Source organism: Hippocampus comes, unplaced genomic scaffold (assembly GCF_001891065.2).
Source record: "Hippocampus comes isolate QL1 unplaced genomic scaffold, H_comes_QL1_v1.1 scaffold62, whole genome shotgun sequence".
Lineage (NCBI taxonomy): Eukaryota > Metazoa > Chordata > Actinopteri > Syngnathiformes > Syngnathidae > Hippocampus > Hippocampus comes.
Window position 1 is genome coordinate 694,252 of NW_017806062.1, and position 14,249 is coordinate 708,500.

Sequence of the window (14,249 nt, forward strand, 5' to 3'; positions counted from 1 at the left end):
CTTATTCCTCAGCTGAGTTTCCAAACAGTCTCATCTGCTGACGTAGAGTAAAATGTGAATGCAAGAACCACCTCCTACCCCTTCAAAAAAAAAATATTTTCTTAAAATAGGTGGCATATTGAGGTCTGGTCCTGCCTCTTTATGAGGAATGATGTCATATAAAAAGGACTCTTCGAAGGGGAGAAAAAGTGTGAAATTATTCCTTTTATGACCTTATATGGTGTATTTCGGCCAAAATAAAGCAACGTACTGCAATACGTCAGAGTTCCCACGTAAACAATTGTATATTTTCTTTATTACCGATGACCCTTTTGCCTCCAAATGTGATATTTTTGGAAACCGTTACAAACAGTGGAAAAAACGTGTGTCTAATTACTGTACAAAATCACGTTGTTTGGCGACGCATGCTTTTCATTGCAATGATGTGATGTGAGGAAACACTTCACACCATGGAAATAAGGGAACATTTTCCAAATCCTCGCACTAGCCAACAGGCTACATTATATTCCTGTCAAAATAAGACACCCATTTAAATGCATTAGGAAAAAAAGAAAAAAATAGATATATACATTTATATTGTATATATATAAATATATATATACACACGCACGCACGCACACACACACACACACACACACACACACATACACACAAAAACACAGTAATTTATTTATTTATTTATTTTTTTACACCAAAACTCTTAAAAATACTGAATAACCTCCAATATACATTTTACAACATACAAAAACGGGTCTTATTATTATTATTATTATTATTATGATTATTATTATTATTATTATGGCAGCCTTGTGGTCCAGTGGTTAGCGCGTTGACCTCACAGTGCAGAAGTGCAGGGTTTGATTCCGGCTCTGGCCTCCCTGTGTGGAGTTTGCGTGTTCTCCCCGTGCCTGTGTGGGTTTTCTTCGGGTACTCCGGTTTCCTCCCATATTCCAAAACTATGCATGGCAGGCTGATTTAACACTCGAAATTGTCCCCAGGTGTGAGTGTGAGCGCGGATGGTTGTTAGTCTCTGTGTGCCCCTGCGATTGCCTGGCAACCGGTTCAGGGTGTCCCCTGCCTACTGCCCGAAGACAGCTTGGATAGGCTCCGGCACCCCCAGCGACCCTTGTGAGGATAAAGCGGATCGGAAATTGGATGGATGGCTATTATTATTATTATTATTATTATTATTATTATTATTATTATTATTCAACCCATTCGGCTCACCAATTTCCCATCCGTGGTGTGCGTACCACACAAAAAGTCCTTCAACACGACACTTCAACTTAGGCTGGAACTAATAAAACGTGTTGCAGTTGCTTGGGGGATTTTTTTGACCAGCACAACTCAACAGGACAACAAGCAAAAGTAAGTAAGTGCATTTTCAAAATCCCTTGTTTTAACAGATGACTGGAAGGCCCGAGCACATTAAAAAAGTCCTTAAATCACTTCTTTGCATGCTTGTTTCAGAAATGACAACCACAGTTCGTGTTGGGTAACCTTTTGCCAGCTGAAGCACATTAATCACTGCTATAATTACCCAGTGGAAGGCCCACAACGACACAGTTTGCTTGCTTAAATGCAGCTGCTGACTTTTTCTGATGTAGTTTCAATCGTCAAGTTGTCATTGTGGAGTTCAGCAATCAAACGTTTAAGCTGTAGCATAATGCAGCGGCGAGTACCTGAGCCTCCAGACCTATTCTAGAAACATTTACAAAAAGGCAATATAACAGCAGGCAACTGTGCCACGTACGCCACCTGGAGCAGTTTAAAATCAATATTTTGTCTAGTAACATGACAAAAACAGAGAAATGTAAAGAAAACACATCATAATCCCCAGAGATGCCGATTATTAAATGTCTGCAGACGTGTTTTTCTCATCAAACTTGGCTTGCTCCGAACACTCAAAACAGAAAATGCTGACGTTATTGTGTGAGGAGAATTTACGGTCTTGTGAACTCTGCAAGTACGGTCTTCCGAAGAACGCTAGTCTCTTTGCAATTGGAACAGCCGTGCACTTGACGCATTGATGAAAAATGGTAAAAAAGGGGCGGGGGGGAGGGGGCATTTTAATCAAAACACAAAATGTAATGGGGTGTTTTTCCAGCCAAGTCTTGACAAGTCACAAACAGTGGTTTAAGCTAGCAGACAAGAACAACATCCGCATATTCCATACGTTCTTGGTTAATGCATACTTCCACTTGGAACCGGACTTTGGCCGAGATTGATAATGTTTCACGAAATCACAAGGATGTAAACATGGACAAGAACAGAAATTGAGAAAGTGAAGCTGAAAACTGCCACGTTAGTTTCTCAAGCTAGCTGCTAGCTTGCCACAGACATCCCCATTTGTGATCAAAAAGTAGTGTTTTGTGTGTGTTGCTTTCACATTTTACATTACATTAGTGGTTGATATGTTTGGGTTTTTTTTTTTCAATAATACTGCTCCTTTTCTGACATTGGCCCAATGTGACTCTCACTAGGTGGCATTCATTAGCTTATTTGAACAAAAAAACTTCAATTGGTATAAACTGTGACATTTGGAACCCACTTGTGATGTTTTAGAAGAAGGAACACTGACTGTAGATGTGGACTGCGACATTAGATTCTTAAGCTAGTCACCAAGATGTTACGGCTAGACTGTTTCACTTTTGCTATAATTTAAAGTTTTGCATTACGTTCATGCTAGATTTAATTTTCTACTTAGGCGATGTAAAAATCGACTTCACTCATTGCCTGTACAGCTAATTAAAATTTGTGTGGGAACGAGACGGTACCATTGTTTTTTTCTTTGGGGGGGGGGGGCGAGCCCACATGACTGCAATTACTAAAATCAACTACACTACAGCAATTTTTGTGTCATTAGAAAAGTGACAGAGTCAAACAAACGGCGACGGGGGACGAGGAGCAGAGAACACGGTTCACGTCTGGTCCCCAGGAAGAAATAACACTGTCTGTTTTTAGGATTTTCTTTTTTTTTTTTTTTGTGGAGAGCGCATGTTGTCAAGGGAGAACGGTGCTGGTGCTGCTGCTGCTGCCGTGCCTGTCGGGTTAATTTGATCCACATTTTTGCAAGAGGGGGGGAGTGAGAAGGTGGCTGGAAGCGCTGTGGTCTCTTTGAGGAGCTGATGATTTGGACAGCTCTGCCTACTTTATAAAATCAGCACGCCTCTTGGAAAAAAAAAAGTGGCACAGACTACCAGAGAGCAAGATAAATGCATAGTAAGGAACAGTTGTTGTCTTTCTGTTGTGATGTGTAGTTGTTGTTTTAAAGGCCATGTAAACGCACGCAAAAACCCGAATATGACCCCTGGGGTACCCCTTTTCTAACCCGAATATTTGGTCATATATACGCGTATCGGAATACCTCCTGTTGAAAAGGATATTGGTTTGTGTTCTGTGCATACTCTTGCTCTGTCTGCAAGGGATCTTGGTCCTTTTAGTACGGGAAGTACTTGTACGCACACAGGCATCATCGCCATAGCGAGTCTAACTTGAATACATTATTTCCTGTCTCGACGGCGAAAATGACACGGTGTTGGTCAGCCATGAGTTTGCCTAAATTCCTGATGGCCACCCTGCCCCTGTTTTTTGGTGAAACCAAAACGATTCTCCTCCCGATGACTACAGAACGAGGGGTGCTCTTAGTTTGGTTTGGTGCTTAAATTGTCAAAGAACACAAAAGATCAAAGGGACACTCTGCTTTGAAAACGTCTGGCAGTGAATGACCTCAAATATATTCTTATTTATTTATGCAATTTCTTTTCTGCATTTTGTCACGCCAAGTGTCTTTTAAATTTTTATGGTAGCGTACCATTAAAAAGTTTGGACGCACCATCCCATTCAATGGTATGAGCAGTACTTTCGACCAATACTGTGAAACCACATTTTTTTCCCCTTTTTTATTTTTAATGTGCTTTTATCCATTTCCATGTGATGTAACGCAGCGATCCACCTTGAGGAACGTGCATAACATTTTGTTGCTCGAAGAGTCTGTCAATCATGTGCAAAAAAAAAAAAGTCAGTGTAAACATGTCTGTTAGGCAAAAAAACAAGAGAGGGAAAAGGGGAAAAAAATGTTGAGCAGCTGCACTCGTGACACTGATATGATCTGAGTTTCAAAGGATTGCCTTTTTTTCCCCCTTCGTCTTTTTAATGTCCTCAGAAAAAAATATGTCTGCTTCACTTTTTGACCTTTAAATAAAGTCCATCTGCGAGGAGACTCTCAACTCCTCCCTTCTCCCATCGCCATCTGTAAATGGGTGAATTTGGAGGAGAAAGCACCCCCCTAAAGAAAAAAAAAACGTATTTCCGAATAGCCTCCCAACTCCCTTTAATGTGAATTTTCCACGTTACCTGATGTGTGCTACTAGCCTGGATGTTGCAGTATTTTACTCTGCGGTCTCCTTTTTGCTGCATGGCTGTTTTTTTTTTTTTGTTTTTATTGCCTTGAGTCTCCTGGAAAAAAAAGTGGAACACCAAAAATAAACATAAATGCTAATATCAGCTTTTTCTGTCGTTGTTCCTTCGTTCCAGGCTGCACAGTGTCATATTGTAGTCACAGTCTCCTCTGTTTTTGTTTTTGTTTTTTTTTCTTTTCTTTTTTGAAGTGAAGGAATGTAACGTTCCAAAGCGATGTAAAGTAGAGCTGAGGAGGTACTGTGTAGTGTAAAAGCAGCATCCCAATGCACCTTCAGAACTCAAATAATTAAATGGAAAATGTGGTCCAGAAGTCCGACAAAAATCCAGAAGTAGAACGACAATTATTTTTTTTGAACCTATTCTCCGTTATTCGTTGAAAGACTTGCCGATTTGCTCTTTTTATGCTCAAGCCAAAGTCATAAAAGTGTGGCTTTGGCGCCATCTTGTAGCATCACCGTGCCAATGAACTATGTTGAAGTGAGTTGAGGAGCATCAATAAAGTATCTACCAACCTACCTAGAAGATCTCATTCCGTGTGATGTGTTTCATGAAGAAAAAGCCTTCGGGGAATATGATACAACACACATTTGTCTGCTTTCGAGAGGTATTTGAGACTTTTTGCCAGGCGCGGTTGTCATCGTTATAGCGGAATAGCGATTTTTAAATGTTTTTATTTTTTAGTGTATTATCTATATTTTATACCTGTGAGTATGTTTTGTTGATGTTTTTGCATCACGGTACATGATAGCAATTCAAGATATATTACGAACTTGAATGATGCATGATGGCATTTTTAAAATTCTCTGAAAAGCAGCGGTTTTGGTGATGCGCGGATTTTGTCTGACAGCGAAAACGTCATATGTTCTTGCACTATCAGGAGGTGATGACCCTTAAATTAACTACCGTATTACTAGTTTTAGTACTTTTTTCTCATCACGAAGAGCCGCGATGGCGAAAACTTCCCATAGAAGGCATTGGGGATCATTTTCATGTGCCCTCCTTTGTGTGCAGGAAAGTTGGGGTACATTTGTGCAAATGGAGCAAAAAGCAGCTAAGGATTTGGCCTGCGCTTGCAGGCAGGATGTTCCAGTGCCCTGGTTTAGTTGTAAATGGAGCTGGCCAGTCGCTGCAGGAAAAACAAACAAAAGATTTGAGCTCAGAAGAAGGTTGTGAGCTGACACATTGTTTCACAGCAGCAGAACTAACAAAAGTGCTTGCACGCTGTACTTAAGTAAAAGTACAAATACTTGTTTAAAAACATACGCCGGTAAACGTACAAGAGTGGATGCAACTTATTTACTTGAGTATAAGTAAAAAAAAAAAAAAAAGTACAGACTAAAATGTACTTCAATACCATTTTATTTTGTACTGTATTGTTTGAAAACAAAAAAAGAGAATGTCAAGAAATAAACTGGCTTTAGAAAGTAATCACTTTGTGTGGGGACAAGCTAAAAGTCACAACAGTGCACGTCTATTTGTTTACTGTTTCCCGATATTCCTGGTAATTTACTATTTACTTTTTACTGTAACGCAGTTTCTAATTGATGACCGTTAAAACATATTCGTAAATAATTCCTTCCTCCTTGGATCGCTGCCTGACATTTTCGTTGCTAGATTGTGAGCTGCTAGCGGCACAGCGCTGGCAAAAACAACCATCCAGTGTTGACTGACACAAAAATAACCAAACTCTTGTTGGAACCACACTATACATCTGTTCACTGACTTGACTCATTCAACACTGCGGCCTCTGAGGGGAGATCTCGCCACGTGTCGAAGAACTCGTGTTGGCTGGCTAGCTTACACCATCAGCTAATACAGCACTTGGTCACTAAATTCAATGTTGTGGCTCCAATTATAGGTGATACAGCCACCGCTGTTGCTAAAAACATTCGGGCACAATCTATTTATCTATTTTATTTATTTATTTTACCAAGAACTAGCTGTCATTGGCATCGTCTTTCATCCAATCAAGTAAAACAAAGTGTTCCCATAACTTGGCGACTGCGCAAGTGACTAACAAAGCTAAACTAGCTAACGGCAACTTTTAAAAACTGAAAAATACACCTTAGCTGTAAGAAGCTGGTGTTTTTTTTTTGTTTTTGTTTTTCATAAATTTCAGTAAAAAGCGCAAGATGGGGCAGCAAACTTTAGAAAAAGCAGCAGTTTGGTAGATTCCAATTTTTCTTCAAAAAGAAGACCATCTGCTGGCTTCAAGCTGTTTATTTCCATTCCCAGTTGAAGTTTACTGGAAGACCAAACATAAAACAAATAATTACACATTGTATATTTCACCAAAGACCACATAACTTCGTCTGACAAAGGTCCACTAACTCAATGCTAACACACAATGCAAAAACGGCAAAGACGGGCTAATGAAACTAGCATCAATGTCGGAGTGTTGTAACCGCAATGGATGTTTGAACACAAACGATGCGGAAACACGAGAAAACAGACAAAACAATAGTCAGAGACAGTCACAGACATACATTCTTTCATCTCGGTAAAGAATTATTTATTTTACTGCAGCTTACTGAGTCACTTAGTTGTGAAACTCTTCGTTCATGTTATGTGGCCACTGATGTAAAAGTATTTGAAAACCCATGACAAAAATGTTCGATAGGTGTAATGGATTAATGGCAGTACGAATAACTGAAAAAAAATTCTACCTTAGTACAAGAAGGAAGTATTTGCACTTAGTTACTTGCCACCACTGCAGAGCGGTGCATGGATATTTTTTCTCTCATCGGCCTCGGTCTTTCTTCCTCACTCATTCCTGCAGGTTCCCAGTTCACATCCCTGCTGGACGCCTTTTCCCCCGTGATAACATTGTGACTCGATACGGGGGATGGAATCAAACGCCCTCCTTTTCCTGCTCGCCTCCCAAACGGTTATCGTCCATCCACCATGCGACCTTCCCTCTCTCCCTCCCTCCACTCCACACCCAGTTCCCTTCCACCATCCCTCGCTTCTCGCTCCTTGTCCACGCAGACTATTTTTAGCGGCGCTGCTATTCTGGAATTTGCCGCTGCCTGTCGGGTGTCTGGGCGGCGATCTCTTCAGGAATGTCTGGCCCCGTCTCAAACCGCTGCAGAGAGGCTGTGCAGCCAGGGCGGCCAGCTTGCTGCTCTTGTTTCCAGCTTGAAGTCTGAGTAAGGGGGCGGGGGAAGAAAAAGCAAGTTTCTCTGTTCTGTAGCGTCCAAGTGGATTCGTGTCTGACTGAGCTTTTGTCCCTACTCGTCCTCACATGTGCGTTTCTATTTTGTCTTGTTGTAAAAGTGGGGACACAGCTCTTGTTTCCACAAGATAAATCATGTGGTTCCTTTGTAAACTAAAGTGTCCTTGAATTCCCGTACTGTACCTAAAACACGCTTTAGTTAGGTACAGTCAGCATTTTGTAGTGCCCGCCCACTGGAGAATCTCTTGTAATTGATAGTAATTTAATACAAATAACAAAAAGCCACACATGTTTATGCTTATATTTTTAGTGTGAAACTAGGCAAACCTCTTTCTATTGATCGTTCGACACAATTGTCAAAATCAAAATCATTGTAAAGGGTCCTAAAATATCGAACCTGTAGAGTACAGTCTTGGGTGGAGCTAGACATGCTGCTGTTCATTGAATGGTCGACAGAATGATCACTTTTGTGTTACGAAATGAACAACAAAAAGCAAGAAATGTGTATCCTTTGGGGATTCCCGAGTATCAAAATGTCCGAAACACCATTGCAGTGTTATGCACCGGTCGGTTGGTGGTGAGCATAGCTAGACTCATTGTTATGCACAGATTGTCACTTGTGTTACAAAATGAAAAACAAAAAGCAATTTACGGGTATAGTGATGTACAGTCACGAGGCGTTTGTCGGATGGAGCAAGACACAATGCCGTCCATTGATTGGTCGACAGAACCAAACCACAAATCGACTTAAAAACTGGGATAACACTCTGAAAACGAATTAAAACTAAGTAAAAAATAAATAAATAAAAATCTTATACATCATGAAAACAAAGTGTTAAAAAAATATCCCAAAATTATTGTAACCTGGTGCAGGGTCATCAGATAATGATGACTTTTGTATTGCAAAACAAACCAAAAATAATAAATAGGGAATCAGTTATCAGGACGCTTTTGTTAAGAGTATCAACGGAAAATTTCTTTCTCTGTGTTTCAAAACAAACATTGCTGTTTCAATGTGTAATTATGTGACGGAGTTCTTTCTATTTTCAGAGGGAGCCAAAATATCGAATATACGTAAAAATACCTTTGCCAGCAGACTTTAGCACCGTTTGCGCGCTACGCTTGGCACCGACAGTTCTCGGTTGTTCATTGCTGATGGAGGCCTTTCGTTTTTGTCCCATTTTACAACTTGAGCTCATCTGCGCAGGTTTAGCGCTTGTTGAGAAGCAGGACTGCCTGTTAAAAAGCATTAAAAAGGCAATAAGGGCATTTGGTACTGGGCGTGCTCTGCACTAAAACTAGCTTGTAAACACTAAATGACAAGATGGAGCCTGGCAATAAATGCTAACCGTCGTAACGCTTTGTCTTTGAATAGATTTTTGGGGGGTTTTGTTTTGTTTTTACTCTTGAGAAACAACAAAGAAAACCTGTCGATGATTTTATGACTAGTTCGATCATATGGCTCACACCAAAGTCTTCAGGCTGCATTCTGTGCTCATGGTTAACACAAGGTTAAGTTGCCAGGAAATGAATGAAAGTCAAAGCAGTGCTTACATATTTTGTGTGTGTGGTCCACAAAGAGAAAATAAGCATCACTAATGGGAAGTTTTCCTGTCTGGGATCAGGCTGGAAGGCTATTCAAAGCAAAATTGTTTGCAGTGAAGGGAACACCGTCCAAGCCCACCTGTTGCTCATGATTGCACAGATCCGCTGGAGGAGAACCTTGTCAGGAATCGCCGTACACGGTGGAACTCACAACCGCTGGCGTCATCGCCTGTAGAGTCATAGCAAAGTAATGCTGTGATAAAATACAGCAGAACTGCTGAAACATTTGAAGAGACTGCCCAGTGTTTGATCTGGTCATGGACAGCTAGCCTGTTAGTGGCCAGTACGAGAAGCTAACATCGCAGTCAAAATCTTTTCTCACTGCTCCTTCTTGGCCAACATCAGAAACAAATTTGAATGCACAACACCAGTGACAGAAGATCACAATCACCTACCAAAATAAAACTAGGAATGATGCTAGAGCTAGCTTAACCAACGCGACGCAGGTGCTCTGCCATCCATTTGATGACTGATGGCCTAAAACGGAAAGTAGCGACCTACCAACATAAAACCAGCTGTGTTAACTGTTACACAAGTAGGAAAAATGTGAGCACAGACGAAACACTCGACTTTTTGAACACTGTGAGCCCTACCAAGCTAATGAGAATGGTACGACTACGAAATCATGAAGTAGAAACCAACCAAAACATAACCAGCAACACGAGACTGGCACCATTCAACAAAAACAGCAAATATCATCACCAAAATTAAACTGTCATGCAAATAGTGAATTCCATCAGTTAGTTACTAGTAATGTAATGTACATTGTAGCTCGGATGATAGCGTGGCAATACAAAACTTAAATCAGTGTTCCTTCTGGTCAAACATCAAAAACAGATGGGCTCAGATGCACAACATGTTCGCATAAAATTCAAGTCAATGAATTTGGCAAAAATAAAATAAAATGAAAGCTTTATTTTTTTTTAAAAAGAGACAAATTCCATATGCATTTTACAGCTAGCGTCATCTTCTTTAAAGCCAATGCATATTTTCTCAGTCAAGTCTTCACAAATCACCAACCGATGATGCATCCTCGTTTTAAGCTAGCAGACAAGAACAACTTTCGGATATTCCCTGTGCCTTGTTTGTGTGTACGTTCAATTGGAAGAGAATTTGGGCCACGACGGAGGACGTCTCCCAAGATCACAAAGACGTGAGAACTCGAATGGAGAAACTGCAATTTTCATGGAGTTGTCTGGTTTTGTGAGGAAAATACTTCAAAGGCCTCCTTGAAAGACTTTTCCAGTAAGTTCGATTTTTTTTTCTTAGCCTCTTAATAGCTTAATAAATCAACTTAGAACTTGAAAACCAGAAATAATAAAAAAAGAAAAGGAAAAAAAAAACTCATTTGACTAAATTCGCAAAAAATTGAGATGTCTGCTTTTGCGTTTAAATTCTTAATGCATTTTGTCAGCTTCTGTGAGAAGCTAGTGCTGTTGTCTACTTCTTTTCCTCACTCAGTGTTCCTCTGGTCAAACATCACAAACAGATGGACTCAAAGTGCATGACACCACGCACAAAAGATTCTAATCAAAGTCATTTGTTCTCAGAGTTGTTCTACACCACGCTGCTGGCTGAGAAACCCTGTCTAGCCAACGACATCAAAGCATGAAAAGGAGGAACAAAGCTACCTGTCGCAAAAAATCAAAGGCAGAAAGGCAGGCTGAGTGAATCCGTCGATGCTGGCTAAAATGAAGTCGAGTGATTTGAGCATATCACTTTTGGGGCGAATTTTTCAGGAACAACCTGAAGGTATGGCTCTAAGTGAGAACGCTCAGGCCGTCACGTCAACGCCGTCCGCGTACACCCATGCACCCCCCCCTCCGTCACAGATAAGAAATCCCATCGCAAAACATCTTGTTCTTATTAACATGAGGACATTTGTGAGCCGGGTTTGAAAAGTGAGCAGTCAGCAGCGCGAGTGTGGACGCGAGCTAATTGGCCTTGGCTCCCATAAAGGGGATGTGGGTTTCGCTCCGGGATGGCGCACCAGAACGAAGTCTAGAAAGGGCCTCGGGGGGTGGGGTGGGGGGGGGGGCGAGAGGACCGCCGTGAGACGGACCAATCGGGTAACGGGACGGCCTTTAGCCTTTAGCGTCTTGAACAGGAGTGCCGTCTCTCAGGGGTGTGAAAGGAAGAGGCGAGGGAATGGGATATGGAGTCGTTTTTTTAAACGAAAGCCAAAAGCTTTCAAAAGTATGCGCCCCGGCTGCTGTGGGACGGATTCCCATTGCCACAAGGTTCTTAGCACGGCCTGGTTTTATGTTATCCTTCAATTTGTGTTTCTCAGACATCCTCTCTTCAGCTCTGCATTAAGTGGAAATACAGCAGAGAGAGTTGAATGCGAGGATGTATCCCCCAGCTGGCCTACATTCCTCTGCTTTCCACTTGTGTGTCTGCTTCGGCTTCTTTATGGGTCACTGTTTCGCTGATCAGAGTTTATCCCCCACCACCCCGAATTCTGCTGCTCATCTTCCTTTCCGAAAATTCATAGTCTCAAGTCCCTTGTTTCTTCTTCACTTGGATCTTAATGCGCCGACAAAACTCCCATCTGGTTTTGTTAGGCGGCCATTTGATCTGCAACGTAAACAAACGCAAGATGAACGACGTACTCACAAGAGGCAAATTTGAACAGTGTCACTTGACACCAAAAATCAGCTGGTTCAGGTTGGCACACTTCGGGGCTGAACGGTTTTGAAAAATAATCGAATTGCGATTTCAAATATGATTTTTTTTTTATTGCAAAACAAACCTGTGATAAATTAATCTGCATTGCAATAAACAACACCATATTTAGGATACATAAATGTATAATAATCTCCCTGGTTAATGCACGGCGCCATGTTAAGAACAGTTGTGACGTCAAGTTGTTAACCGGGCTGTCCCTTGCACCCACCAGTTTCTATTGAGTGATACGCCAGATCGCTTGCCTCTGGATGTAGATATCTTTTTTTTTTCCTCGCTAGGTGACCCTAATAAGCCGTCATAGGAAAAAAAAACAAATAAAAAATACATTGCTGTCATGACATCTCGACAAATAGGTTCAGCGAGCTCTGATAAGATTGCTTTAATACAACCAATGACTGCAGTATTTCTTGATAAACCAAATATGTTTTTTCCTTGTGAGAAGGACAGGAACGGCTCTTGATCCAAAGCATACCGCATCATCTACCCAACGCGGTGGAGGCAGTGATATAACTGTTCCCACAGTGCGTCACATCACATGGGAGTTATCATCCATGGCAAGTGACTGGCCATCCGTCCTTTTAAGTGACGTTTCAGTGGGTGATAAGAGTCCAGGCGTGCACCTCCCTTGGCCCGGCTTCCTCTTCACTTTTCCAGAAGTGGCTGGTTCACACGGAGGCGGGGTGGGGATGGTATCGCTTGTCACACAAAAGGCAGATATCACATCTTCAGGTGCGGGTTGCATGCTGGGAAATCTTTTTCCAGGCGGGTGGGCCCTATCCTGAAATCAGGATGTCATCCACGCTATGCCCACAAGCAATGAGGCAGAACGCGATATCGTTATTTGCAATTTAGCATCATCCACCTGTGTAGTGTTATGCACTTCAAATTTGGTAGCAATTGGATAAAATCTGGCGGATGAGATTTGTCTGAAAAGGATCCCTGTGCATAGCAAAATGAGCCTAAAATGGTCGCTTTGAAGCTACGGTGTGTATTCAGGGATGGCTTCTAAGATGTTTTTGTGTGTGAGAGACACGCCTACCAAATCTCATGTTGCCGAATGGGGCCGCAAAAATTCCGTGGGGATGCTCTGAACACATTTTTGTGGTTCAGACTAATACCACCATGATACCCCTTAACAATGAGTCACATGACACCGGGAAGAAAATTGCCAATTAGGCTCATTTTGACAATTTCACACAGGGGTTCACTCACTTTTGTTGTCAGCGGTTTCGTCAATCGCCGTGTGACAAGTTGTTTGACGAGACCGTCAATTGACTGCCGTTACACAAGCTGTACACGAATTAATTTAGGTTGACAAAAATGTAAAAGGTGTGGGGCGGCCTGGTGGTCCAGTGGTTAGCGCATTGACCTCACAGTGCAGAGGTGCAGGGTTCGATTCCAGCTCCGGCCTCCCTGTGTGGAGTTTGCGTGTTCTCCCCGTGCCTGTGTGGGTTTTCTCCCACATTCCAAAAACATGCATGGCAGGCTGACTGAACAATCAAAATTGTCCCTAGGGTTGAGCGCGGATGGTTGTTTGTCTCTGTGTGCCCTGCGATTGGCTGGCAACCAGTTCAGGGTGTCCCCCGCCTACTGCCCGTACACAGCTGGGATAGGCTCCAGCATCCCCCGCGTCCCTTATGAGGATAAAGCGGATCGGAAATAAATGGTGAAAGGTATGCCCCCGTGTTGTGTTTGCATGGATTTTCCCGGGCTTCCTCCCACATTTCACGTCGGCTTCATTTAAGACCCTAAATCGTCAGTAGCTAGGAATGTGAAGTCTATGTCATCTCGTCTAGCATGTCTATCCACGACTCCGCTTCTCAAGGAAAGTCAGCCCCGATCGGCTCCAAGTCACCCTTGACCCTAAGGAGGACAAGAGCTGTAGAAAATGGCGGACCTTCATGCATTTACGGTGTAAGTCCAAACCCAGTAACCTCATCGCTGTCAGCCAGGGTGGTCCGTCCTTTGTTGTCTTTCCTTCAAGAAGAGGAGGAGGAGGAAAACAAACTTCCCAGGAGCATGTGGGGCCTGACAGCCACTATCTCATTACCTAGGACACACACGCACACACACACACACACACACACACACACACACGGGCACATAACACAAGATGAGACGCACGCTAATGAAGCGCTAAACCACTGAGGTAATGGCTCTCCGGCCTGCGACCGGTTCCCTTTGACGCATTCCGTCCCCAACCCATCCGTGTTTCCAACCGAGCTCATTTACAAAGGAATGTCACCGGCATGCAATTTCTGCCGAAAAATGAAAATATGCTCTCGTCCCAAACATGCTGCTCCTTTGTAGTGAGGGAATTGAAAACAGCTTGCGAGGAATCAAGATGACATGACGGATG